This window comes from Notamacropus eugenii, chromosome 5, assembly GCF_028372415.1.
Source record: "Notamacropus eugenii isolate mMacEug1 chromosome 5, mMacEug1.pri_v2, whole genome shotgun sequence".
In the NCBI taxonomy this organism is placed as follows: domain Eukaryota; kingdom Metazoa; phylum Chordata; class Mammalia; order Diprotodontia; family Macropodidae; genus Notamacropus; species Notamacropus eugenii.
In genome coordinates this window covers 419,937,979-419,965,891 of record NC_092876.1, presented here as the reverse complement: position 1 = coordinate 419,965,891, position 27,913 = coordinate 419,937,979, and the positions used below count along the sequence as shown (strand labels likewise).

The following is a 27,913-nucleotide window of genomic DNA, read 5'->3' as shown; positions in this document are numbered from 1 at the left end:
AGGAAAAATCCATATGTTAACTGGGGATGGATGGATCAAGTTTCATGTTGGGGCACTATTCTTTCGCAATAGTTGGATTGACATTATGAACACATTATTTATTTCTAGATAACCCTTAGGAGCATATAGTCCATAATGTGAAGAATAGGTTTCTAATATTTGCATGTAAATCATGTACTATCCAAACTTTGACCACAAAGAAAGAGGATTACTTCTCATTCCCTTCACTAGAGGTTCAGTAGAGCATTCCAGGAAAATTATCCAAAGATTCCCCTCCAACCAACCTTAAAATAATACCTCAAATAGAATTCTGGAGCAGCATAACCAACAAAAGATTGAGATGAGACATTTTGATAGGAAGTTGAAAGGAAAGATCTGTGGAACTGGGGCTGGGATAGACCGGGAGCTCAGCACAGAGGCAATAGCTATGTCCAAGGACTAGTTGTGGGCCTTAGAGGCTGCAGCTGTGATGATAGCAGTAGCAGTACCAACAACAGCAGCAGAAGTATTGGGAACTCTCATGGTCAAGAGTTTGTAAGAGGATTGAATATTTGATCAGAAAGAGATTGCAAGGGACCTCTATGCAGGCACTAGACATAGAGCCCAATACTGTTTGGCAAATCCATTGTCCATTATCCAATTCCTGGGTTGCTATTCCAAGGTGGAAACAAGTGTGTAAAGTCCCAAAGGAATAGGGACCCTAGTTCCTAGCTCTGAGAGGAAGTTCCAAGGAGGAAAGGGGTCAGAGACCCTAATTTTTGATTACACTTTCAGGGAAGAAAGGGTGCAGGGACCCTTGTAGTAGTCCCAGGGTAAGAAAAAAACATTAACTCTTGCAGTCAAAAGGGGACAGCAGGCCTTTCTGAGTAAAGAGAAAAACATAGACTAGGAAAGAAGTGACCACACCCCTCCTCACATCACACCACCTTGGAAACAATAAAAGTTTACAAATCCCAAGAAATAGTTGTAAAAAATAGCAGCACAAAAAAAGCCTGAAGTATGAGGTAGTGACATCCTGTAAAAATGATCAGTGTCCAGCTACAACATAAAGTTCAATGATAAGAAATAGGTTGGGAAAAATCCATAAAAATCCACCATAGTAACATGGAAGCTGAAGACAGGAACTCAGAAGAAGATAATGAGGTGCAAACACCTACAAGGAAAGCCTCAAAGAAAAATGCAGGTTTGAAACCAGCATAGCAAGAATCCCTATTAGTATTAAAGAAATAGATACCAAAAAAATGACTTTAAAAATCAAAGTAAGAATGGTAGAGAAAAATTGAAAAAATAAATGAGAGAAATGCAAGAAAAGGACAAAAAGAGAATTAACAGACTGGTAAAAGAAACACCAAAAATTACTGCAAAATAACTCCTTAAAAAACCAGAATTGGCCAAATAACAAAAGATGTACAAAACCTCACTGAAGAAAACAACTCCTCAAAAAAGAAGAACTGGTCAAATGACAAAAGAGGGACAATAAGTCCTTAAAATGTAGAATTGGCCAAATGGAAAAAGAGGTACAAAACCTAACTGAAGAAAATAATTCCATAAATATGGTCAAATAGATTTTGACAATAAACAATAAAACAAAATCAAAAGAATGAAGAAAGGAAAGAAAATGTGAATTAATTCACTGGAAAAACAACTGGCCTGGAAAAAAATCAAGAGGAGATAATTTAAGAATTATTGGATTACCTGAAATCCACCTTTGAAAAGAAGACCATAGACAGCATAATATAAAGGAAAACTACCCAGAAATCTTACAACTAGAGGGTAAAATAGAAATAGAAAGAATCCACCAATCTTTTTTTCTGAAAGTGATCCTAAAATAAAAACTCCCCAGGAACATGAAAGACAAATTCCAGACTTTCTTGGACAAGGAGAAAATATTGTGATCATCCAGAAAGAAGCTATTCAAATACCATGGAGCCACAGGATCACATAAGATACAGCAATTGCCACAATAATGGATCAGAGGGCTTGGAATATGATATTCTGGAAGACAAAGGAGCTAATATCACAACCATGAAACACGTATTCAGCAAAACTAAATATAATCCAAAAGGAGGAAAAATAGACATGTAATATTTCCATGCATTCCTGATGAAAGGACCAGAACTGAATAGAATGTTTGACATTCAAACACAAGATTTAAGAGAAGAACAAAAAGGTAAATTTTTATATGTTAAATCATGAGGAAATTAATAATATTAAACTGCTTATATTCCCAAATGGGAAGATGATATTTGTTACCCCAGGGAACTTTCCCACTATTCATTCAGTTGGAAGTCTACTTAGAAAGAGTGCATGAGTATGAGTCTATTTAGTTGGGATGATCTCAAAAGAAAAATGGGAGACTGAGAAAAAGGAGTGTACTGAAAGAAGGGAGAAGAGAAAGATTGGGGAAAATTAACTCACATAAAAGAGGCACACAAGGAAGAATTTTCATAATGGAGGGAGAAATATAGATATATAGACCTATGTATACATAGATATAGACATATAGACCTATATCTATATGTATATATATATATTTGCACACTCACCCGAGTATAGAAATTCATCTTACCCAATAAGGAAGTGGAAGGAGAGAGGGATAAGAGAAAAAGAGAAGGGGTTGATATTAAAAAGAGCAGATTAAGGGGAGACAGTGGCAAAAAGAGAAACAGACTTTTGAGGAAGGATAAAAAAAAGAGAAAGATGAACACAAGAAAATAGGATGGAGGGAAATGTGCAGTTATTAAGTTATAACTATGAATGTGAATGACATGAATTCACCCATAAAATAGAAGTGGATAGCAGAATGGATTAGAAACCAGAGTCTAATATTATTTACACGAAACACATTTTTAAATAGATAGACACCCAGAGTTAAAATAGAAAGTTGAAGCAGAATTCATTATGCTTCAGCTGATATAACAAAGGGAGGAGTAACAATCATTACCTCAAGCAAAGCAAAATTAAAAATAGATTGGATTAAAAGAGATAAGCAAGGAAACTACATTTTGCTAAAAAGGTACCAAGGCCAACAAATTAATATCAACACTAAATATATATGCAACAAATGACATAGCATTCAAATTCTTAAAAGAAAAGTTAAATGAATTACAGAAGAAAATAGACAGCAAATTTAAACTACTGGGGGACCTCAATTTACCCCTCTCAGAACTAGATAAAACTAACCCATAAAATAAATAAGAAGAAAGTTAAGCAGATGAATAGAATTTTAGAAAAATTAGATATAACAGACCTTTGGAAAAACTGAATGGGAAAGGAAAGGAGTATCTTTTTCTTGGCAATACATAGTACCTTTGCCAAAAATGACCATGTATTAGGGGGAAAAAAACTTCACAAATGCAAAAGCAAAAAGTAGAAATATTAAATGCACTTTTGTAAAGGACCATAATGTAATAAAAATTACATTTCATAAAGGGCTTTGAAAGCAGAGATAAAATTTAACTGGGAACTAAATAATCTAATCCTAATGAGTGAGTGAATAAAGAACAAATCATGGAATCATAGAAACAATAATTTGATTAAAGATAATAACAATGAGACAACATGCTAAAAGATGTAGATTTAGTCAATGAAATACTTATGGGAAAATTTATATCTCTAAACACATTCATAAAAGAAAGAAAAAGCAGATCAATGACATGGAACTCAAAAAAACAAAACTAGAAAAAGAACAAATTTTAAATCCTCAGCTAAAAGCCAAAATAGAAATGCTGAATATCATTGAACTAAAGCTCATCTTGTGAAAAAAAAAATTAACCATTGGTTAATTTGACTTAAAAAAAGAAAACAGAAAACCAAATTAACTGTGTCAAAAATGGAAAGGATGAATGTACCACCAATGAAGACAGAATTAAAGCAATTAGAAGCTATTTTGTCCAATAATAAGCCAATACAATTAATAATCTAAATGAAATCGATGGATATTTACAAAAAATATAAATTGCCAAGATTGATAGAAGAGGAAATAAAGTACTTTAAAAAGTCTATCTTAGAAAAAGAAATTGAACAAGAATGAGCTCCTTAAGAAAAACTCTCCAGGGTGAGATTGATTTAAAAGCAAATTCCACCAAACATTTAAAGAACAATTACAATCTATTTGAAAAAAATAGGTAAAGGAATACTACAAATTCTTTTATGACACATATATGATTTTGATACTTAAACCAGAGAGAGCAAAAACATGGAAAGAAAATTATAAACCAATTTCCCTAACTAAAATTGATGAAAAATTTTAAATAAAATGTTTTTACTCTTCAGTTGTGTCTGATTTTTTGTGACCCTTTTGGGAGTTTTCTTGGCAAACATACTGCGGTGGTTTATCATTTCCTTCTCTAGCTCATTTTACAGATGAGGAACTGAGGCAAACAGGGTGACTTGCCCAGGGTCACACAGCTAATAAGTGTCTGAGGCCAGATTTGAGCTCAGGAAGATGAGTCTCCTTGATTCCAGTCCTGGTGCTCTAATCACTGTGCCAGCTAATTGCCCAAATAAAATGCTGATAGATTAGAACAATATATTACAAAGGTCATACACTATCATCAGGTGGAATTTATATTAGAAATGCAGGATTTGTTCAATATTAGGAAAACTACAAACAAAACTGACCATATAAACAACAAAAATTATATGATTATTTCAGTAGGTGTAGAAAAAAACTTTAATAAAACATAACACTCATTCCTATTAAAAGCACTAAGCAGCATAAGAGTAAATGGAGCTTTTCTTAAAATGATAAGCGGTATCTATATAAAATCAAGAGCAAGTATTATCTCTGATTGGAGTACACTAGAATATTTCAGTTTTTCATCACCAAAAATTATCATCTGAAAAAATTTTTAGATATTGAGTATGACACTACAAAAAAAACCTTATCTCACTAAGAAGTATCAAACCCAAAACTTACAGAAGTTAAAAAAAAATTAAACTAATGCTCATATGTAGAGGACTTGCCCACTATGTAACCAGGTGTCAGGTAAGCCCCTCCCCACTCCATTGTCATCTGACCACATACAAATTCCTTAAACTAAATGTTCTCCTTATCCGTGGTCCTCTTTGCTTCACTGATGAGGTCTGTTTGAGGAGCAGCTAGTAAGCAAACAGATTTAGTCACTGGTGCCAGCTTTCAAAAGGTGGAAAGAGTGATACCCAGGCAGTCTCAGAAAGGCACATAGACATAGACATGCTGTCCTGTTCTTGGATGTGAAGAAAAGCCCACAGACAATACAGTCTCTGCTAGACATCATATGCATCTGGAGAAGATGTGAACAGAGAAAAAGAATTTCAATGAAAGAGGACAGAAAAGGATTTAGAGCCTAGAAGAGAGAAGGTGGGAGAAGGAATAGTGAAGTTTGCATTTTGTAACATCTGTGCTGCCTGAAGGAAAAAAGATGGATGCAGCAGAAAACCAAATGTTCCAAGGAGAAACTTGGACCCAATTCTTCTATGCTGTTTATAGTCACATGGTTTATAAAGATCTATAGGAAAGGTGTGGACAACTTCAAGAAAGGGGAGGAGAGTTTTCATAGTTGTTCTACAAGCTCATTGAAATAGAGGGGAGGAGGAGGATTGAATGGCTACATTGAAAAAAACTTAACATCTCTGTTACAGTAATTAGTTCACGCATAGGAGGCAAATAAATAGCACCTAATATCTAGTGGATTCCTTTCTCTTTTAAGAGTTTATTTTAGATAAAATGTTCTGAAGTCAGTCACAATTGCTCTTATCCCTCATTTAGGAAAACAATTCCCAACAAAATAGGGGCTGAACTCTCTTTCTAATTTCATATCTATATCCATATAACTACTGGCCTCTGTACTTGAAGCAAAATTCAGTTTACTGGAAATACTTGGTCAATGAACAGTAGTATCTGTGGATAGATGGGCATCCAGAGGAGAAGTCGATGAAAAAACTGATCTTTTTTTAGGATTTCTCTCAGCTTGGATCTTCCCCTCTGTAGATTGTAGAATTAATAATTTCTTTGCAATCTACCTCCTATGCCATAGTTCAGTACTCTCTTTGATTCACGTTTGCTCCAAACTCTTAATTCCAAATGCTCAGAATTTTTTCCCCTCCAATTCTTAAATAGTATCTCCCCCTTATGCAAACTGCTTAGAGTATCACCCAGTATCTCACAAAATGGCTTTGATTAATTCAAGGAGATGTACAGGTCCTATTTGCACTCAGTTCTAATTGTTTAATTCAATTTAAAAAGTGTTTCCACCCAGCCAGGACACCACAGCTAAATAGTTTCATCTCCACATGTATATTTTTAATAACTAAGATCTTCATTGCCCAGTGACTTGCAGGATAGCTGCTAAAAAAGCAGACAAACAAAAAGCAATAGATTCAGTAGGGAATGAAATGATGCTCAAGTATCCATGACTTTTTCCTTATACCTACCTCAGATGCACAGGCTCATCCTGGGTGCTGAACCTGTTTTAGTCCCTACCCAATGCTGCTCTGAACCACTTATATCTTACCACTACCACCACCCCCCCCCCCACACACACTTTCTAACTGCACCTCTTGGGGAAAAAAATCTGTTCCCCCTATATTCAGCCAATGGTGCTAACAAAAATGATGCTAGTAACAAAACAATAGAAAATAATATTAAAACAGGAACAAAACCCAAAAATATAACAACCTAACAAGAACAAAATATGTTTTTAGCTGAGATAAAGGTTATAATTTTTCAAAAGAAAAAATTACTATGAAAATAATGGGGAAATGAATAATAACGAAACAGCCAAGGTGTAGAAACATTTGTTATTGAAGAGCATAAATTCTACCTATAATTTATTGTCTCGCTGAAGACTAGCTTGGTTGCTGTAACTCATAGGAAATATTAGGCTCGCCCCTTTTCTCTGACTGTATTGGGTCCTGGGAGTTTGTCGTTGTTTTTAGTTGAAAACTGATCACTGTCCAGACAATCTCCTATAATGTAGCAGAACATGCTCTCTGAGTGGATAGTTATGTGGCAAGTATGGCAAAAACACCAGAAAAATGAAAGACAAGCAACACATGAAACTTATGTCTTGTCTGCCCCAGCAAGATTTATTGAATTATGTTTTTATAGCCATCTGAGGCTCCCAGGATCAAAGATACAAGGTGCTATGAATTTTCCAGGTGCTTCTGAGAAGTTTGTATCTTACTTTGACTCATAAATTCAATGTCATATCAATTTTGTGCACTGTGCAGTACTAACTTCAGCAAAGCAGTTTCTGAGATGTAGCAGGAAAGATGGCATCTCAGCTCTGCCTTTTATGCAAATTATAGGTCCCATTTCTGATATATATTAGTGATGTTTCCTTGTTTAATGAGTCATCCAATGGTTCTGTTTAGATTACAAGGGTGGGGAACCTGCCTTGAGGCCACATGTGGTCTTCTAGGTCCTTGGGTGTGGACTTTTGACTGAGTCCAAATTTTACAGAACAAATCCTTTATTGAGGGGATTTCCTCTGTAAAGTCTGGTTTCAGTCAAAGGGCTCCACTTGACAAGCTAGAGGGCCACATGTGGTTTAGAATATGGAGCTTGCTTAAAGTTGGGTCCTTTCCAGTGCCATATGTATTCCATCACAATCATATACAGCAACTTGTTTAACCAATTCCCAATTTATGAAGATCCCCTCAATTTCCAATTCTTTGCCTTCACTATAAGAGCTGCTATAAATATTTTTGTACATATAGGTCTTTTTCCTTTTTGCTTTTTCATCTCTTTCAGATACAGACTTAGGAGTGGTATTGCTTGGTCAAAGGGTATGCATAGACCCTTGGGACATAGTTCCAAATTGCTCTCCAGAATGGTTGAATCAGTAAATGACTTCACCAATAGTGTACTAGCTTTTTAAATTATCCACATCCCCTCCAGTATTGGTCATTTTCTTTTCTGTCAAATTAGCCAATCTGGCAGGTATATGGTAGTATCTTAGAGTTGTTTTAATTTTCATTTGTCTAAACAATAATGAAAAAAGCTCCTATTCTAAGGAGGAGATAATAGTCAAACAATTATGTGCATACAAGTTTTATTTAGTTAATCTGAAAGTTAATGTCATAGGTAAAGTGGGAGGTAGGGTAGGCAGAGAGACCAACAAAGTCCTCCTTTAGAAGAAAGGATTTCATCAGAGACAGATGGAAGCTAGGTATGGCAGTAGGTGCAAATGAGGAAGGAGAAAATTCCAATAATAGAGGAGAGCCACTGAAAAGACATGAAGTTGGCAGATGAGGTGTCTTTTGAGAGGAACTTCAAGTAGGCTAGTACTGTTGTTGATCAGTCAGGTCTGACTTTTTGTGACTCCATAGAGACTACATAAAGAGGAGCAAAATGTAAGAAGAGTTGGAAATTTAGGAAAGGGCCAGAGTTTTAAATACCAGAGACTTATAAAGTATTTCTCTCAAATATTTGTCATAAAAAAATTGGAAAATGATGGTAATGTGAGCTCCACTGTCCAGGACAACATTACAGTCTACATTCTTTATTTTTCCATCACTTCTGAATAAGGTCCTAAGAGACTAAGTGGAAAACAGATGCACATGGAATTGATGATGAGATCAATATGATTGTCCTTGGGGCCCAGGGAGACCTCCTTTCCCAGCCCTTTCCAAAACTGGATCAGAAGATCTTAGTTTCTTCACAACTAATGCTGCATTTCTTTGCTAGTACAGCAAACATAGGTGTGGTCATCTAATCCATAATTATAGCACAAGGTAATTCTGTTATTATAATGATTACCTAATGGAAATAGTCTTATGTTAGGCTTTCATGTCCTTCATTCCTCAGATTGTCTTCCTCTTCAAGAAGAAGAGAATTGAGTTCTAAGACTGCAGCTTAGCACTGGTGATGCTTTTGTCTTGCTTTGCTTCTGTGGCCCACATTCTAGAAGATCTCAACCCTGCCTAGGCTGAGCCCTTTGAATTATATTGATCCTTGGAACTCAGAAGCACCTTTTTCCACTTGAACATTGTTAGCAATGGTTCTCTGTATCTGTATAGCTGTGATAACATCAGATGCATGAGGATGATGTACTAAGCCCTGGTTCAATCACTGAAGTATAAATGTAATTTTCCCACATTCTCAGGATCCACAGTGCTTATCTGTATCAGACTCTGCACATATTGCTCTGCCCCAAGAAGGAACTCCACAGGCTTTTCTCCTTTGCATTGTATAGTATGAGAGATAAAATGAGCCGAAGGATCTTCTGATCCGCCCCTCTCAAACATCTCAGCTAAAGTTTGCATATGTTTCTGCCAAGTGATATCTGTCCCTGTCTCTATAAAGTTATTCACTGTCACTTCAACTATCTCACTTAAGCTGTCTGTCAGTTTCATTACTTTGTCTGGTTTGGGGATCTTCCAGTATCCCAGGCACACTCTTGCCTGTCCAAACCGAGTCTCCCAGGATAGCTCTCCTGGGGAACACAGTTCATGTCTAATTTAACTGTGACATTCAGTCTCTCATTTGATTGAGAAATTGACTTGATTGATTTCATTGAGGAATGAGTCATTTGAATAAAAGGTCTCCTACCTCTTTAAGCAATTCCTCATCCTTAGAGGGTGGACAAATCTTGAATTCCTGCTGTTAATTCCTCAAGGATATTTCCATGGCCAAAATTCTCAGGGAGGATTAGAAAAACTTCCTGGGTTGTCTCACTTGTCTCATTATCAGTAACCTTAACTCTACACTTCCAATTCTTTCACTTTTCTGCCCAATATCTTTATAATGTCCATTCTTAAGGTCTGGATTTAGTCCTAATATTTAGACTTATCCAGTTACACCTGCTAGTCATGAGTGTCCCACAGGGCTCTATCTTGGGCCCTTCTTCTCCCTCTATACTACCTCACTTAGTGATCTTACTAGCTCCTATTAATTATCACCTCCATGCCAATGATTCTCAAATCTGCCTAATCTGTACTAACCTCTCTAATAATATCCTATTTTGTATTCCAATTGTCTTTCATACATCTTGAACTGGATATTCAATAGACATCTTAAAATCAATATGTCCAAAATTGCAGTCATTTTCTTCCCCCAAAACTCTCCCCTCTTCTCCAAACTTCTTTATTTTTCTTAGGACAGCACCATCCTCCTAGACACCCTGGCTTGAAATCTGGGTGTCGTCTTCAACTCCCATTATTTCTCACCCTTTTTACCTGATTTGTTGCTAATGCCTATCCACTTCAAATATACTCCCTTCTCTCCTGTCATATTGCCACCGTTCTAGGGCAGGCCCTCATAACACATACCTGAACTAATACCATGGTGGGTCTACCTAACACTCTCCTAACTCCAATCCATTCTCCATTCAGCTGCCAAAACGATTTTCCTAAAATACAGTAGTGACCATGTTATGCCCATACTCAATAAACTCCAGTATCACCTCTAGGATCAAATACAAAATCCTCTGTTTGGCATACGAAGTCCTTCATAACCTCATTCCTTTTCAGTCTTCTCATATCTTACTTCCACATACTCTGGAATTCAGCAACATTGGTCTCCTTGCTGATATTTACCATGTAGTCTTTGATCCAGTGATACTGGTCTTCTGCTCATTCCACAAACAAGAGACTCCATCTCTCTGAGCCAAGTGTTCTCACTGGCTGTCCCAATGACTATATTCTCCTCACCTCCACCTTGTGGCTTCCCTGGTTTCCTTCAAGTTCCAACTAAAATTCCATCTTCTACGGGAAGCATTTTCCAACTCCTTTTAATAACTTCCCTCTGTTAATTATTTCCTATATATTTTATCCTGAGGAGAGCTTGTTTGTACATATGTGTTTGTTTCTGCCTCATTAGATTCTGAGTTCCTTAGGGCAGGGACTATCTTTTGTTCCTTTTGAAGTCCCTAGTGCTTAGCAAGGGCATGGCACATAGTAGATGCTTAATAAAGGTTTATTGGCAATCTAGAATGGTTCTTATAAAATTGAAAGCTGAAATTTCTCGGTGGTCATTCAATAAAACAAGTAAACAAAAACCAAATATGAGACCATTGGGGTTTAAAAGTAAATTTATAAAGTCCCATTCAGAAAGACAATGGGCTGCTCTGAAGAAGTACAGGGCACACGCACGCACACACACACACGCGCACACACACACACACACACACACACACACACACATCCCAGGCTTTTTAGAGAAATGAGTAGAAACACAGTATCCTGCAAAAATAAGAGACCAGAAATCATATTCCCATGAATGGAGCTCCCCCATATAGCAAGAGAGTGGCATGTGTGCCTTTCAGGGAGGCAAGAATAGATATTGCTAGGATCTCCTCTCCCCACATTTCTCCAAAGGCAACTTTGATTCCTGCTAAAGGGGAAACAGAGACTGGGGCCAGGTGTTGGCCACTCAGCTTTCCTCAGAGAGATGGATTACCAGACTTGCATTATATCTGTTCTCTCAAATATTTTTAGCTGGAGAATGCAGCTTTAAGGTTCAAACTAAACTCTTTATTGTTAGGGAAAGAGAGTACCAATTTTTATATCCAGAGTCAAAACCCAGGGCCTTCAGATACCAGTTTCACAGTGGACATACACATAAAATAACAAAGAAATCCATTTAGCCATATTGATAGCAAAACAGAAACTAGGAAAAGTATAGATATGAGATATATCCGGCAATACAGATTGAGGAGTTCTCCCACTGAGAGCAAAGTGACTCAGCTCAATCAAGAGTAAGCCTCAAATCTCTTTCAACAGAGAATTACCCATAGTCTTTAGTATAGCAAGCTGGCGATAGGGACATGACAGAGATTGCCAGCTTCTTTCATGCTGGCTCCTTCCCAGACTCTTTTGTTTCCTTCAATGAGGGTGGCCTCTTGCATCTTGTCTCTTGAAGCTGGAAGCCAGAAGAACCCCAAAATACTGAAGAGACCAGAGATTTCTTCTCCTGCTTTTGCCAACCCCATTCCACTTCTCACACAGACATGGGGCATTGCTCTCCATCAATAAGGAAAGAGGCCCATACCTACGGACTTGGAAAGTTGGTTTATACTTGCAGCCAGGACAGCCTAGGAAATAGATGAAGGGAGAAGAATGGAATAGCACCTTTTTATTCCTTGTCAGCAGGAAGAATCCTCTGCAAATGGAAAGAGACTAGCCTAGGAGACCAGGAAGGTAATACAATGGTATCTCTCTGACATCCTGATGGTAGGAAGACCAACTAAGGAAATCAGTTTACTCTCTGTCCCTTTGTGAGAAGAAAGAAGCCTCTTTAGGAGATGAGTCCTGCAGTGGAATGCATACTTGTCTCTCTCCCACCTCTAAAACCAGGAAGAGGAATAGTTCCTCTGTTCCCTGCAGTCAGGAAGAAGCCAGGTGGCATACTTTCTGTGATTATATCAATTGAGCAAGAGGAAGAGGATCAAATCCTTTTCCTCCATCTCCCCCTTCCCGAAGTATTCCTAGTCATTCTTTGCCTCTCTTACTTTGTATTATAGTTAAATACTATAATTGGTTATACTATTTTAGTATTGTCAAATTATTTCTTAATTGGAATAAGATATGGTTGTATGAACTATACCCAAAGAGTAATCATTGACAATGTCAACATGGAACAAAGGCTTAATTTGATTTCCCTAGGGTTCTATTCTTGGCCTTATGCTGTTAAAATCTGTATCATTTATAGCTTAAATCACAATATAAATAGAGTTTTTCTCAAATGAACAGATAACACAAAGATGACATAGAAACAATATTTTATTGGCAGCTAAGAGGATGGATCTAATGCACCAACTATTAGGTATAAGTGTACAACTTGGGTCCAAAAGCAGCAATTACAAAAAGACAAGATGAGAAAAACTTGCTGTTAGAAGTGAGCCTGTCTAACAAACCCCTACCCATGAGAAACATGCTCACCTTAAACAAGAAAACAATACCTGTTGTGAAATCAGGAAAGTCTTTATTAATCTTTCCATTCATTCTCTCTGAATGGACAGGTAGCCTTCCCAATAAGGTTACAGGATGACTACAACACATGCAGGAAGATGGGGTTTCTTATACTGTTTTCTGAACTTTGGATCTCCCGTGACACCATCCCCTGGCAATGTGACTCCATGTTCTTTTCTCTGATAGGCTCTTCCTCACACACCTCCTTGAACCTGCTCATTAGTTTCTGGCCTCTAACATGTCCATACTAGGTCACAGATCTTATCACCTAGGAATGTGGACAACAAAACTTTCTTACTTCCCATGTAATCCCCCCTTTTTTCTTTATTAAAATTTCTGTTTCCACACCTAAATCCAATAAATACCTCCTCACATTCTTTCCCCTATAAATTCTTCCATTCATCTATCTCCCCTTTATATGAATATAAGTAGGGAGCAAAGTTGACCAACACGTTGACAAATTACAAGCAGACAGTCCTCTTTCACAAGTACAAATTCAGAGATTCAAAACACAAAGATAGATCAATGAATTGTTCATTCAGAGGTACCATCTCATACAGCAGTCTAGGGAGGAACATTATCTGATGGAGTTTTCTGGTCTGGATGTTCCTTCAAGCCATCTTCAGGACAGCATCTCAGCATCTTCTTCCCTTTATCTTCTTGTAGAAATCCAGATGTCCCCTCTCCTACAAAACTAACCTTAATATCATTCCTAAACTTTATACTCTTATCCCTCTTACAAAATCAAAATTGAAACTTTGGGCAATTATCATGTTTAAGAAATCCACATTAGAACCCAGTATTTACATCTTACATTAATTCACTATTCATTTCTCCAATCAGGAAGATGAGATTTCACTAAGGAGTCAATAACAGGCTTCAGTACTTACATAAATACAATAAATAATAATTTTTAACATATCACATCATAAAACAATTCCAACTTCTGGTCACGTGATGCTTCTTTTAAAGTATTTACAATATAGATAACAAACCATTTTTCTTTTTTACATTTACCAACTGAGACAAAATTATAACTATGTATGCTAACCTCACAAGTCCTTGACCTGATTGTCTCCATACTATTACTAAGAATTAAAGGATCCTAACATTGTTGTTGAGTCTGAAATCCTAAACAACTAATAGCTTAATTTTTTACTTAACCTCAGATGTTTCCCTACCAACAATCTATCATTTAATAGATCTGGTATTATGCTTACAAAACTTTTGATTATAGGAAATTGCCACTAACAGTAGGGACATTGCAGGGAAACGATATCTCCTTAACTTCATGTCTATTCCAAGCAGGGGTAGATTGTCAACTGGCATTCAGCCAGGCTTAAAGTCTGCCAGGTGTCAGTGGGGAAATTGCATGAGGAGAATCCTCCCTCAGCCCAGGCTGAACAGCTGCTCTCCCAACCTTCCCATGAGGTTGCCTTTTTGCAGTTCATACCAGCATCTCACAGGCTTACTGGCATCATGGATCAATGACTCAGACAGTCTCTTGCTATCCACACCTGGAGTTAGACTCAGAAGAACAGTCAGTTAATAGTCCCGTAAAATCTTAAAATAGCAAGCTCCAATAATCAAGTTTCAGGTATGACTATATAACTTCACATTGGCTAAGGAACATCTTCTGAAGCAAGTCTTAGGTAGTTTGCATGCCTTTCTATACATGTTGTAGTTCCTGATTAAATAACAATCATGAAATCAAATTTACCATTATAACCATAAGTTATTGCTCTAATAGATTTACTCTGTGTCCCAAGCTTCTCTATCCTTTTCTAACCCAACTCAATCTAAAAGAATGAGCTACATATATGATAAGTTCAAACACTAACTTCAACTTATGTTCATGAAATGAACTCAGATCAAAACAGAGACATTTAACTTTTCCATCAGTGTGAAATATTACCAGAGGTTACCTGCCTCTAAGAAAGTTAGACTGAAATTCTTTTCCCCAAACTAAAGATGTCTCTGATTTAGTCTCAGTAATTAATCCAGTCAATTGTTTTTACCCAATTGGTCTTTGTAACATGTAAAGACATTATTCCAAGTTGGGTCCTTTGTCTATTACCCCAAAAGAGTTTTATTCGCATTTATCTAAAAGGGCCCTGGAAAACCTCACCTTGTCCCATGTGAACTGGCTCTCTAGAGACCCATAGAGGCATATCACTATGCTCTATCAATCCAATTCTCCAGGTTACTGGACACTTCCAGAAAGACCATTCTTGGAACCCCCAGACTGCCTGGGGCTACCTCAGACTCCTTCCTTAGTCCCTCTGTAGATAAGATACAATTACAGTTAACTTGAAATCCCAATTTTGTTCTATGGAACAATGATAGAACATCACATTTATACTTTGGTTTTCTTCCCTTTATCTAATTATTCCCATAATATTCAGAAAGAATGTCCTATTTCAGGGATTTTATCTTTCACAAAACCCATTTTATCTTTCACAAGTGCCCATTTACCTAATTAATTGAAAACAGAAGATTCTACCACTTGCATTGTGCTTACTTCTTAATTTATCTGCTTTGATTATAGAAACATGCCATGAAGATGAAAAGCAAGGACCTAATTAGATATCATCTCCACTTTATAACCAGAAATAGTCAAGTAGGAAAACACTCCTCTTCAAAGGAACATAATGGGGAAACTGAGCCAGAAAGATTCCATCCTAGGCTAAGGACACAAACGATCCCAGAGGCATTTACCAAGTGGCAGGTTTCACTAATCAAAATTTTTCCAGGACTTACATCTTAAATTTTATATTTACCCAAAAAACCAATCATTAGAGATTATTTATCACCAACACAAATTTCCTTATTTAGGAATTCCATCGGCAAACAGTTTACACTTTACATATAAGATTAAAACTCTAACAAATTGAGGGGCTACACCATTTGGGTGATCATTTTAGACTCTTCTAAGTCTTAGGGACCTCTGGGTAGGGCTGGCACCACTCCTTTCCTTCACAATAGTAAATAGTTCACATCTCTCCTCTGAGAATCTCCAGTTCAGATTAGATCTCAGGAAGTCCTTCTGTAATGACTGGACTTTGAAAAGAAAGGGGGATGGGGCCAGGAGGCTTTTTGTCTAAAAATTATCACAGAGTTTTCTGAAGTCATAAAATTCCTGGTCTCCCTTATCTTGTCCCTTATCCTCCCCAAACCTGAAGTTATTATAATAAATTAGCTTACAAATATAAATTTGGTGGGCAGACTTTCAAAAATCATACAAAAGATTTTACAAAACGTTTCTTCATATAACAAATATCTTCCTCCAACCATTCAATCTATTGTTTTACTTGCATTTCTGAGTTCACAACAATTCCCAACAGAAGAGAGGAAACGTGCCTGTGGGTGTTTGGGCCATTGAAAAATCAATGGACACGCTCCCATGCCCCACAAGCAAGAATCCATCCTAACCTTTCTGATGCTAAAGATCCTGGACAAGCCCCCAAGAACTGTGAGAAGTGAACCTGTCTAATAAGCCTCCACCAGTAAGAAATATGCTCATCTTAAATAATGAACAATATCTGTTGTGAAATCAGCAAAGTCTTTATTAATCTTTATATCCATTCCCCCTGAATGGATAGGTAGTCTCCCCAGTAAGCTACAGAATGGCTAGAACATGTGCAGGAAGATGGGGTTTCTTATACTGTGGTCCGTACTTTGAATCTCCTGTGACACCATTCCCTGGCCTTTGACTTCTTGTTCTGCTCTCTGATAGGCCCTTCCTCACGTAGCTCCTTGGGCCTGCACATTAGTTTCTGACCTCTAACCTGTCCATGCTAGGTCACAACCCTTATCACCAAGGAATGTAGACAACAGAACTTTCTTACTTCCCATATTTTCCAAGGCAGAAATTTGTTTGAAAACTGGTAGTTTCAGTGGAAGTTTGGAAAACTCAATATGAGGTGACAGTGTTAGGTAGTAGTCAAGAAAACTAATGTAATTTTTGACTAAGATTAAGAGAATTGTAGTGCTCAGGACCAGAGAAGTGATATTTCTGTTGCACTGTGCTGCGGTCAAACCATATCTTTGGTATTTTGCTCTTTTCTGGGTGTTACATTTTAGGAAGCGTATTGATAAACTTGAGTGTGTTCAGAGGAGGAGAATCATAATGAAGGGAATAAAAGAATGCCATATGAGTATATCAATTAAGAGAACTAGCTACTCTGGATAATAGAGAGACATTCAAATGCTCCTCATATAGTTGAAGGACTATTACATGAAAAGATAAATTAGTCTTAGTAACTGGATTAAAGTTCAAGTTTTATGAGGTCTCATTTTTATTTCTACTAACCTACGAAGAATAAAATAGTCCAGAAACAACTTGTAAAACAATATAGTCCATAAAAGCAATGAAGAAAATGAAAAAGAAAAGTAACTGTGCAATTGAGTTCAAAATGTAGAAATTTTCTAAGGAAATTTATGAGTAATTGACTTTTTACATCAGTTACTTTTTCCGGATCTCTTGACTGCTATCCAGGAAATCATAATTAATCCACTGCTAAACACCACCCAAAGGGCGAACAGAGATGCAAACAACATTCATTGTCATTGAAAAAGATGATTCCTCAAAGGTAAGGGTTTTTTAAATCTCATTTTAATTTTATGAAATTGGATCAATTTTACTGAAAAGAAATGGATTTGGAGGATCACCTTAACTAGATAGGAAAATATTTCAAATGGCGATATATTTATAGAAGTTTGCCAAAGTAATAAAAACATTAATTAGACTGATTCCTAATTGCACTTGTAATATCGTCATAATTAGGGAACTTTAGGAATACAGTCAATCTTTAAGGAAATACCCATTAATAACTAGAACTCTAAAGCTGTAAACGTTAATGATTGGCATTGTCTAACAACATGCTATCTGTAGAAGTTGAACAGTTTATAAACTACTGAAGAAAATATGAGATTCATGTGTAGTGAGAACCAAGTACAATGTTCTGTAGTGATTAGTGATATTGCTTAATGGATCAACCTTTTGCCCCTGACTCAGACCATTATTCTTATATTAACTTATATCTCTATGGGTATCAGAACTGTTCAGCATATACGGTTTGAATGGCTAGACATAATCACACATATACTTACTCATTTGATATTTTATAAACTTAACATACTGTATATATCCCGTTAAATGTGTATGGGCATAAAGTCTCACAAACCTGACATACAAATTCAAGTTCAAAGCAATTAAAATGACTAAACAACTATATTATTTTACAACAATTTGATGACTTAAAGGCAATCAATTTATATGTGTCCTTGTATATCAAGCAAGATAAAAGGACAAAATACTGATTGCTATTTTAAGAAGCATAATGGATAGGGACTAAATTATTTTATTATATAAATAAATATATTTCTAAGTTAAACTACTACATTATTGACTTGCTGAATATGTATGTTGACATCTAACTGAATCAGATGACTAACAATAAAATTAATAGGAAGAAAAACATAAGCACAAAATATAAGCACATATGGAAGGATGAAAAAATTAGATTTGAAAGCACTTTGGCTTTTTTTTTGAATGAGAATGTTAAAGAATACACATATTCCTTAATATTACATAATATTTTACAAAAATGATCATGTGCCAACTTATAAAAATTATAAATGTAAAAAGGTAGAAATAATGAAGTCTTAGTTAAGGAAATATTGGTCTAACTTTGATCTGTCAAATGCTTACCTTTGGTCTCTCTTTGTCTCTCTTATTTTGTATTACAGTTAAACAGTATAATTTTAGTATTGTCAAATACTGTAATTTTTATTACTATAATATAAATATAAATGCAGCTTCATTTCTGGCATAGTCTTCTATTTAACTATAAGCTGTAGCTTTATACTGGTATAAGGCTGTATAGAGCTTTAAAAGAGCTCTATAACGAGCTGTAAAGAGCTGTAGACTGGTGAGGTTTTTTCCAACTTTGTACGTACCCCAATACCTAACAAAGGGTTCTGCACACTTCATGCACTTAATAAATGTTTGTTTAGTTCAATATAATGGGCTACATGTTAGGAGGCTGAGTTTATATTTTACTTTAAAAGTATTTGTATTGTGAACATGATGAATATCAACAAACTACATTTCCATGCACAGAGAATAGAAGAAGAGTATCCTATCATTCTTGGAATGGGAGGGGTTACTTGTTAGGCTCTCCCCACCCCCATCCTTGGGAAAAGGTAGATTGGTGAAGGGGAGGACTTTGAGGCAAAGGAAGACTTAGGTGTGGGAAGAAAGACAACTTCCAGATACCAGGAAATTTTTGAGCTAAAGAAGGTCTCTCTGCCTCCAGTTCTGACTGTATTGCTTCTGAGCTTACTTCTAACCCTGTGAGATTTCCACACCCCCACACCACCTCCCTATATAATTGTCTTTTTAAAACAAAATTCATTATGGATAAGCAGGATAGCTTTGAAAGTAACATTATTTTTTTAAAAGGAAATTGTATATCATAGAGATCCACAGGTACATGCACAATCCTCTTTTCTGTTCTTTGAATATGAAATGTATATAATCATGTTTGTTAGTGTTTATCAAATTCAGAATAGCAAAAAATAAAAATTATTTTTTAGAAAAACTTACAGCTTTTTATACTTGGAAGTAGATCATCATTATAGATAACTATGGAAGGAAAATGAGAGGCAGCATGAAGCAGAAAGAATATTGGACTTGGAGTCAGGAACATTTGGGTTCAAATCCTACATTAGACACTTACTAGTTATGTGACACTGGGTCAGTCTTTTAAGCTCTTTAGGTCTCAGTTTCCTTATATGTAAAATGAGAAGGTTGGATTCAGTCACCTCTTATACTATGTAAAGGTGCTTAGTGAAATGGCATATGTCTTTAATATTAAGACAAAATAGTCACATCAAATCTATGGGTATATATGCTTGCAAGCAATTTAAAATAACATAATTTTTGAAAATAAAAGATTTTTATCATCTGAATAAAGACTCATTTAGGCATTATACAGCTATAATAATTTATAACAGGAATAAAATGAGATATTAATTCATTTCTTTTATTTATCTCTTGAATAGAGAATTTAAATTTGTATAATGTAAATCAGTAACTACACTGAATAATGTTTGCTATGTTCAAAATTTAATTTAATCTAAATGTTTGATGTCCATTTAACTCTAATTTCCCTTTGAGCACAGTAATCCAATGATACTTTTCTAATTATAATGTCAGTTGATAAATCTGTAGTATATCTTTTAGAAAAATTATTTATCACAATTAAAAAGATTGTTGGGAGTCTATATATTCTTTTCCTTGTTTTATTTCTACTACATTCCCTCTGTTTTTCTCACTTCAAAATTTCTCCAAACCAAAGTTTTCCCCAGCTTGTTTCTTAAATTTCAAGGGATTTCAAGGAGAAAAATAACAATTAGTAACATTTGGAGGCACCAAACTGTCTACAATTCTGATTTCTAAATCACCTAAACCTTCTTGGGCCTCAATCTTTCCCCTGATTAAAAATAGAATAAGATTGCCTCTTTTAATAATATTTATTTCATTTTTTGTAAAAGATTTAAGACTTATAGAAATATGCAGACTACTCATAAAAGAGTATAAATCACTTGATGGAAATTTTTTCTTAGTATATCCATTTTTCAAATATTTCACATGTATATTTCTTTCTAATCACAATTTGTTAGTGTAGATCTTTTGAATAAATTTCACAAGTCCACCTCCATCAAGATTTAATCATCTTTTTACATGATTGCTTCTTTTAAGAACTTCATTTTACTTAATGAGTTAAAAATAAATGAATATCACATCAACTATGTCAAGTTCACTGTTATCAGATTCCTTGAAGAGCAACACTATGGGCACTCTCACTTTCTGCAACGCCTATGCAAATGAAATGAAAATCTATCCTAGTATTCGCCTTAATTTCTAGAAAGGGAGCTTTGTATGAATAGGGACAACCAGTATTGCTGTAATAATTTACTTATTTTCTCTTTTTAAATCAGTTTTACAAACATTATCAACTGACATAAAAATTCTCTCCTTCCTTTAATTCATTATATTTTGCAGTTAGAGCTTATCTCACTTAATAATCTATCCTCTAAAGTTTCCAAAGCAAAGAAATAGATGCAGGAATGACTAATAAATGGAATCTCTTGGAAGAAAGACTCAATAAATGAATGACAGAAAGTTAAAAACAAAAACAGAGGTACAAATAGCTAGAGTATTTCTTTTTTTTTTTTGGCTCAATTTTACTCAGTGACGTAGAGTATTTGCCTAGAGTTGGGAAGTCTTGAATTCAAATCCAACCTCAGACACTTATTTGTGAGCCTGGGCAATTCATTTTAACCTCTTTCTGCCTCAGTTTCCTCTTTTGTAAAATGGGGGGTAATAATAGCACCTACATCCAAAGTTGTTGGGAGGAGAAATGCAAAGATATTTGCATAAAGTGTTCTACAAACCTTAAAATATTATGTAAATAGTAGCTATTATTATTTTTTCTTTAAGTGGCAGAACATACTGACATTACAAAACAAGGTTTTGATCATTTTTAGATTTCATTCACATAAGCCAGAATCTATGTACAATGATTAGTGCTCACAATTTAAATTCCTATTTCAAATAACCCTGTGACTAAAATATAAACTCCTCAAACTTCTGTAGTATTTGCAAATGGTTTTGGAATAGGATCTGAAATTAATTGTTCAGTGACATGATTCAGATGGATTAGGGAGAACTCATTTTACTCAATATAAATTAATTTATATAAGAGAAATAATTAAGAGCATGCTGTCAGAAGTGGCAACAGTCAGGAATGGTTTACTGCATTTTTAAAAATGTGGTCTGAGAATGATTTTTTTAAAAAAAAGCAATAGTGCATTCTCCATCAATCTAGTAGAACAATTGAAGATATTATCATAAAATTCTTCGCTGCCCTTGGGAAGAGATATCATCGGTGTTATATGTCAGAATAAATTTTGCTGGCAAGAATTATCATGAACAGTTTGATCCATCTCAAGACAATTCTTACTTGAAACTCTTCAAGCTTCCACTTTATACCTATCAAACTTTTAAAAGTAGATGGTTAATGGAGACCAGTATTCACTTAGGATAGACAGAATGGTCAACACATAAGAAACATGCAAGAAAACAGAAAAAGACCCTAAATAAGTCCATGGTGCCTCTCACTCAGAGATGAAGGGAAATTGACACTAGGAAGAAGAATTTCTATAGTTCCTGGAATGTTTCATGACATCTGGAAAGGTTGTTGTCTCTTATTCCTGTCACCTTTTTCGTAATCTGAAGCATCAATACAGTTCTTGTAACTCAACAATTACTGTTAAAGAGGTGTTATCGTAAATCGTTTGTCCTACAAATGATCAGTTTAAAAAAGACAGGGGGAAGAGTTTGACTTCAAGTTTAAACATATGGATATCCCTTTTCCCTTGGGGGTTTACAACCAGAATCACTTCTGTTCTAGTCTCCCATGCCAGCGGAAATTTAGCATTTTCTCTGATGCTCACAACCTCTTGAACCTCTCCAAAACAAAAATTATGTACCAGAGATAGAAAAATTAGAGCCGTTTCCACAGTATAGGGCACCAAGAATCCAAACAAAATAAAATCTTGAACTAATAGCAGAAGAAGCCAATATTCCCTAATCCCTAGCTAGTATTCATTCAACTCATCCTCTTCCCATTTCCCATGATGCTCCCAGAAACATGGCTGGATAAACTGATTCCCTAGGTTGCAAGAGAATTCAGCTCCACCTCTGGACTGGCCTCTCCCTCTCTTCCTAGTGTCTTCGAGAACCAAACTCAAAACAGCCAAAATTTACTCAGGTTGCAGTAACAGTGTGTAAGGACTCTGTGTTACTGGGCCAAAGATCTGAGATCAGAGGGAACAGGACAGGAAATATGTGTGTGTTTGGGGGGTAGCGCAGTGGGAAGAGAGGGTGTGGGGAGATTTGGGGGCATTTCAGTAAGCTAGAAGAAAAAACCTTGGGATTGAGCTGGGACCAATCTGCACATACCCTGCTCCCCATAAGTGATGTGGGACAGAGACTAGGCTGATGAACTATGAACTGCACATTGAAAGAGGAGATTGAGACTTTTTGAGATCTAGCTTCCAGAGAAGAATTTAGGACTAAACAAGACATAGAAAGCATTACAAAATGTAAAACAGATAATTTTAATTATATAAAATTTTAAAAGTTTTTGCACAAACAAAACCAATGCAGTCAAGTTATAAAGAAAGCAGAAAACTGGGGAAAAATTGCTACAAATATCTCTGATAAAGGCCTTATTTCTCACATGCATAGAGAACTGAGAGTAATGGCAAGTAAAGTAGAATCTTTTGCTGTTTTTGTTTTACTATAATCAAGAAGTATAATACCACTATTTGCTCCAGGATCCACGACCATTTAGCTTGTGAGGCCAAGGGTCCTGGAAGGGTGGATTATAATGGCAAGCAAAATAGGATCTTTTGCTGTTTTTGTTTTAGTATAATCAAGAAATATAATGCCTCTGATAGAATAACATGATTGAAGAGGATTTTTCTCACCCATTGATGGGCCTGGGAAGATTTGTAGGAAGCCCCACACCTTTTGTTAAGGAGGCACAGGTTCTCAAGTGATGTGATGCCCTCTGACTCTAAAAAGTATACGAAGACTCTGAGATGAGGTTTTACTTTGGGGCTTACTGGTTGGAAGTGTTTTGTTTGGCCAAATGGGAAGCTGTTAAGGAGCCCCTTGGCTTTGAAAACCCAGATGTTGATGCTTCTCTCTCTGGTAACTATGTATGTGTGATCAGACAGTTATCTGTTAATCTGTGATGTATGTCAAACAGTTTGGAAGTACTGTCTGTTGATTTAGATTTCTCTGCATTTTCTATGATACATGTGCTTGATCAAAGGAGAATTTTATCCCTTCAAAAGTTGCCTTTCCTTTTATGAATACATGACCCTGTGATAGCAGGCCCCCCTGTGTACGTCAGTGTGTTTACTGCTACACTGAGTCAAATTTATAAGAATATGTCATTTCCTAATCAATAAATGGACAAAGCATATGAACAAGTAATTTTAAGACAAAGATATCAAGGCTATCTATAGTCATGTAAAAAATGCTCTAAATCGTTATTGACTATAGAAATGCAAATTAAAGCAACTCTGAGGTACTACCTCACACCTCTTGGAATGGAAAATATGACAAAGAAAGAAAATGGTAAATATCAGAGAGAAAAGAGGGACACTGGTGCATTGTTGGTGGAGTTGTAAACTGACCCTAACCATTCTGGAGAGCAATTTGGAACTATGCCCAAAGGGCAACCAAACTCTGCATATCCTTTGATCTAGCAATACCACTCCTACATCTGTATCATAAAGAGATAAAAGAATAAGGAAAGGGACCTAAGGTACAAAAATATGCAGCTCTTTTTGTTCTGGCTAAGAATTGGACATGAAGAGGATGTCAACTGACTGGGGAGTGTCCGAACAAGCTGCAGTATATGATTGCGATGGGATATTATTGTGCTACAAGAAATGACAGATAGGATGATTTTAGAAAAACCTAGAAAGACACATATGAACTGATGGAAAGTGTAGCGAGCAAAACCAGAATATTATGCACAGTAACAACAATATTGTACAATGTGAAAGTATGAATGACTTAGCTATTCTTAGCAATACAATTATTCTAGATGATACCAAAGGACTCATGATGAAACATGCTGTCTACCTCCAGAGAAAAAATTGGCTGAATACAGGCTGAAACATACTATTTTTCTTTCTTTCTTTCTTTTTCTTTCTTTCTTTTCTTTCTCCTGAGTCCTCTTGTACAAAATGACTAATATGGAAATGTTTTACATGATTGCCCATGTAAAAACTATATCAGACTGCTTACTATCTCAGGGAAAAGGGGAGGGAGGGAAGAAGGGATAGAATTTTTTTAAAAAAATGAAAAAATTGTGTTTATCATGTAATTGGGAGAAATAAAATATTATCAAATTTTAAAAAAAGATCACCTGTATATGCCTAGGAAAGAAGTCCAGAATAACTACAACCAAACCATAAATTCATGTGCTGTATTTGTCATTCACATGTTAAATTTTCCATTAGTAAGGATTAGCCATTTTTTTCTGTGGTGTGGAAGTGTGCCTAGGACCCAAACTATACAGAGCTCCCAGTGGAAATCCCAGAAAGATTTCACAATTTGGAAATTGGAGTAGAAGCTATCTTTCTAAAAGTTTTAAATTGGTCCAGCACCATTCATCTCCACTGTGGGAAACAGAGGAAGAAGTTCTGTTTCCATAGGGTCAAAACTCTTAATGGTCATAGTTAATCAGGGTTGTGACCTAGTAGCGTCTGGTAAAGAAGTAGAAACTTGTAAGAGAGATCAGGGATTGAGTACTCTCAAAGGTTGTTAGCCCCTAAGATTGCTAAATAAAAACTGCAGGTGGCCCTGACCAATCAGAAAACAGTTAGGGGCTTTCAGAAAAACCCAAGAAGAAGAAGACTGAACTGATTTAGCTGAGGTCACTGGCAGGGCCACCTAAAATTCCAACTGTACTTGCATGTCAAAAGATTGTGACCTGAAAGAGAGCAGACCAATTTGTCCACTGATGGAAGGGAGAATCTGTCCTGCACTAACATTATAAAAATGCCCTTGCTTCCATATCTCACTCTTTCTCTTCCTCTTTTTGAAGAAGGGTGGAGAGTTCACCTTGGCCAAGGTATTCAATTCCTCTGAAGTCCACTTTAATAAATTTTCCTTGATACTTTTCAGTGTCAAGCGTGTTTTTAACATCCTTCATATCAACAGACATGCAATTGACATATTTCTCCTGGCATGCTATCATCCACAGGGTCACTAAGAGTCAGACATAACTGAAAGACATCCAACCTGGGAGAGGCATATCAGGTCCCCAAATGGGCAAGGCATACTCTACTGGCATTTCAATCCTAAAAATGTTAATCTCTCCAGCCTACTTTGGAAGATAAACTGAATTCTAAGGACAACCCTCAACTGAAATTAGAGGAGACTTAAATATGGACAACACAGCAGGGGAACCTAAAAGGTATTTCATTACAATTATCTTTAAGATGCAATTCTTAGGCTCAGTCTCTCCCCAGACTTCGCCGTGTTGGGGCTGTTGAGCCGTGCCGCAGCCACCTCGGCCTCGGGCGCCCTTCGGGGCTTGGGCGCCTCGGCGCCGTTGCCCCAAGCCCAGACCTTGTTGCGGGCGCCCCCGGGACTATGCGGCCCAGACCTCCCCTGTCCCCAAGAGCAGGGCGGCCAGCGGGCGCATCGTGGTGGTCATCCGGACCGTGGTGGAAGTGCAGTTCGATGAGGGGCTCCCTCCCATCCTCAATGCCCTGGAAGTGCAGGACAGGGAGACCAGGCTGGTTCTGGAGGTCGCCCAGCATCTGGGGGAGAGCACGGTCCGGACCATTGCTATGGATGGGACGGAAGGATTGGTCAGAGGGCAGAACGTCCTGGATTCTGGAGCCCCAATCAAAATTCCTGTGGGCCCTGAGACCTTAGGAAGAATCATGAATGTGACTGGAGAGCTTATCGATGAAGGGGTCCAATCAAAACCAAACAGTTTGCTGCTATTCATGCTGAGGCTCCTGAATTCGTAGAGATGAGTGTAGAGCAAGAAATCCTGGTCACTGGCATCAAAGTTGTGGATCTTTTGGCCCCATATGCCAAGGGTGGCAAAATTGGTCTCTTTGGTGGTGCTGGTGTGGGAAAGACGGTATTGATTATGGAACTAATCAACAATGTTGCCAATGCCCGCGGTGGTTATTCTGTGTTTGCTGGTGTTGGTGAACGGACTCGAGAAGGCAATGACTTGTACCACGAGATAATTGAGTCTGGTGTCATCAATCTGAAGGATACCACTTCCAAAGTAGCGTTGGTATATGGTCAAATGAATGAACCACCTGGTACTCGAGCTCGGGTAGCCTTGACTGGCCTCACTGTGGCTGAATACTTCAGAGATCAAGAGGGTCAGGATGTATTGCTCTTCATTGATAATATCTTCCGATTCACTCAGGCTGGCTCAGAGGTGTCTGCTTTACTAGGCAGAATCCCCTCTGCTGTCGGGTACCAACCCACTTTGGCCACTGATATGGGCACCATGCAGGAAAGAATTACCACAACCAAGAAAGGTTCTATCACCTCTGTGCAAGCCATCTATGTCCCTGCCGATGACTTGACTGACCCTGCTCCTGCCACCATCTTTGCCCACTTGGATGCTACCACTGTGCTGTCCCAGGCTATTGCTGAGCTGGGCATTTATCCTGCAGTGGATCCTCTGGACTCCACTTCCCGGATCATGGACCCCCAACATTGTTGGCAATGAGCACTATGATGTTGCCCGAGGTGTGCAAAAGATTCTGCAGGACTATAAGTCCCTCCAGGATACCATTGCTATCCTTGGTATGGATGAGCTGTCTGAAGAAGACAAGTTGACAGTGTCTTGGGCCGGAAAATCCAGCATTTCTTGTCACAGCCATTCCAGGTTGCTGAAGTATTCACAGGACACTTGGGGAAGTTGGTACCCCTGAAAGAAACTATTAAGGGATTCCAGCAAATCTTGGCAGGTCAGTATGACCATCTCCCAGAGCAGGCCTTCTATATGGTCAGACCCATTGAATAAGCTGTGACAAAAGCTGAAAAACTGGCTGAAGAGCACTCGTGAGGAGTCTGCATCTGCCACCCAGCCTTCAATTTTACTTGTCTGAGCACGCTACACAAGAACTTTGGTTGGAAAATCTGTGTACTGTGTAAAGAATATTTAAACTTTTGAATAAAATGTACATCTCACAGCCCATTTTATGTGTCTGGGGAGAGAGTCCTAAAAGGGTAGAATGGATGTATGAGATAAGTTAATCATCTTGTTCATTTTTCTGGTTTCCTTATCCTTGTCCTTCTGTAATGCCTAGACAAGGTTTTCAGGGCAGAGTCCCTAAGCAAAAGCATTAAAGTACTAAGGTGGGTCACTAAAAAAAAAAA

At 37.0% G+C, this 27,913-nt stretch overlaps 1 pseudogene; it reads left to right on the top strand.

Annotated features, from left to right (window-relative positions):
• The first annotated feature begins 1,104 nt into the window (after positions 1-1,104).
• LOC140508005 (ATP synthase subunit beta, mitochondrial pseudogene) lies at positions 1,105-27,913 on the top strand (annotated as a pseudogene).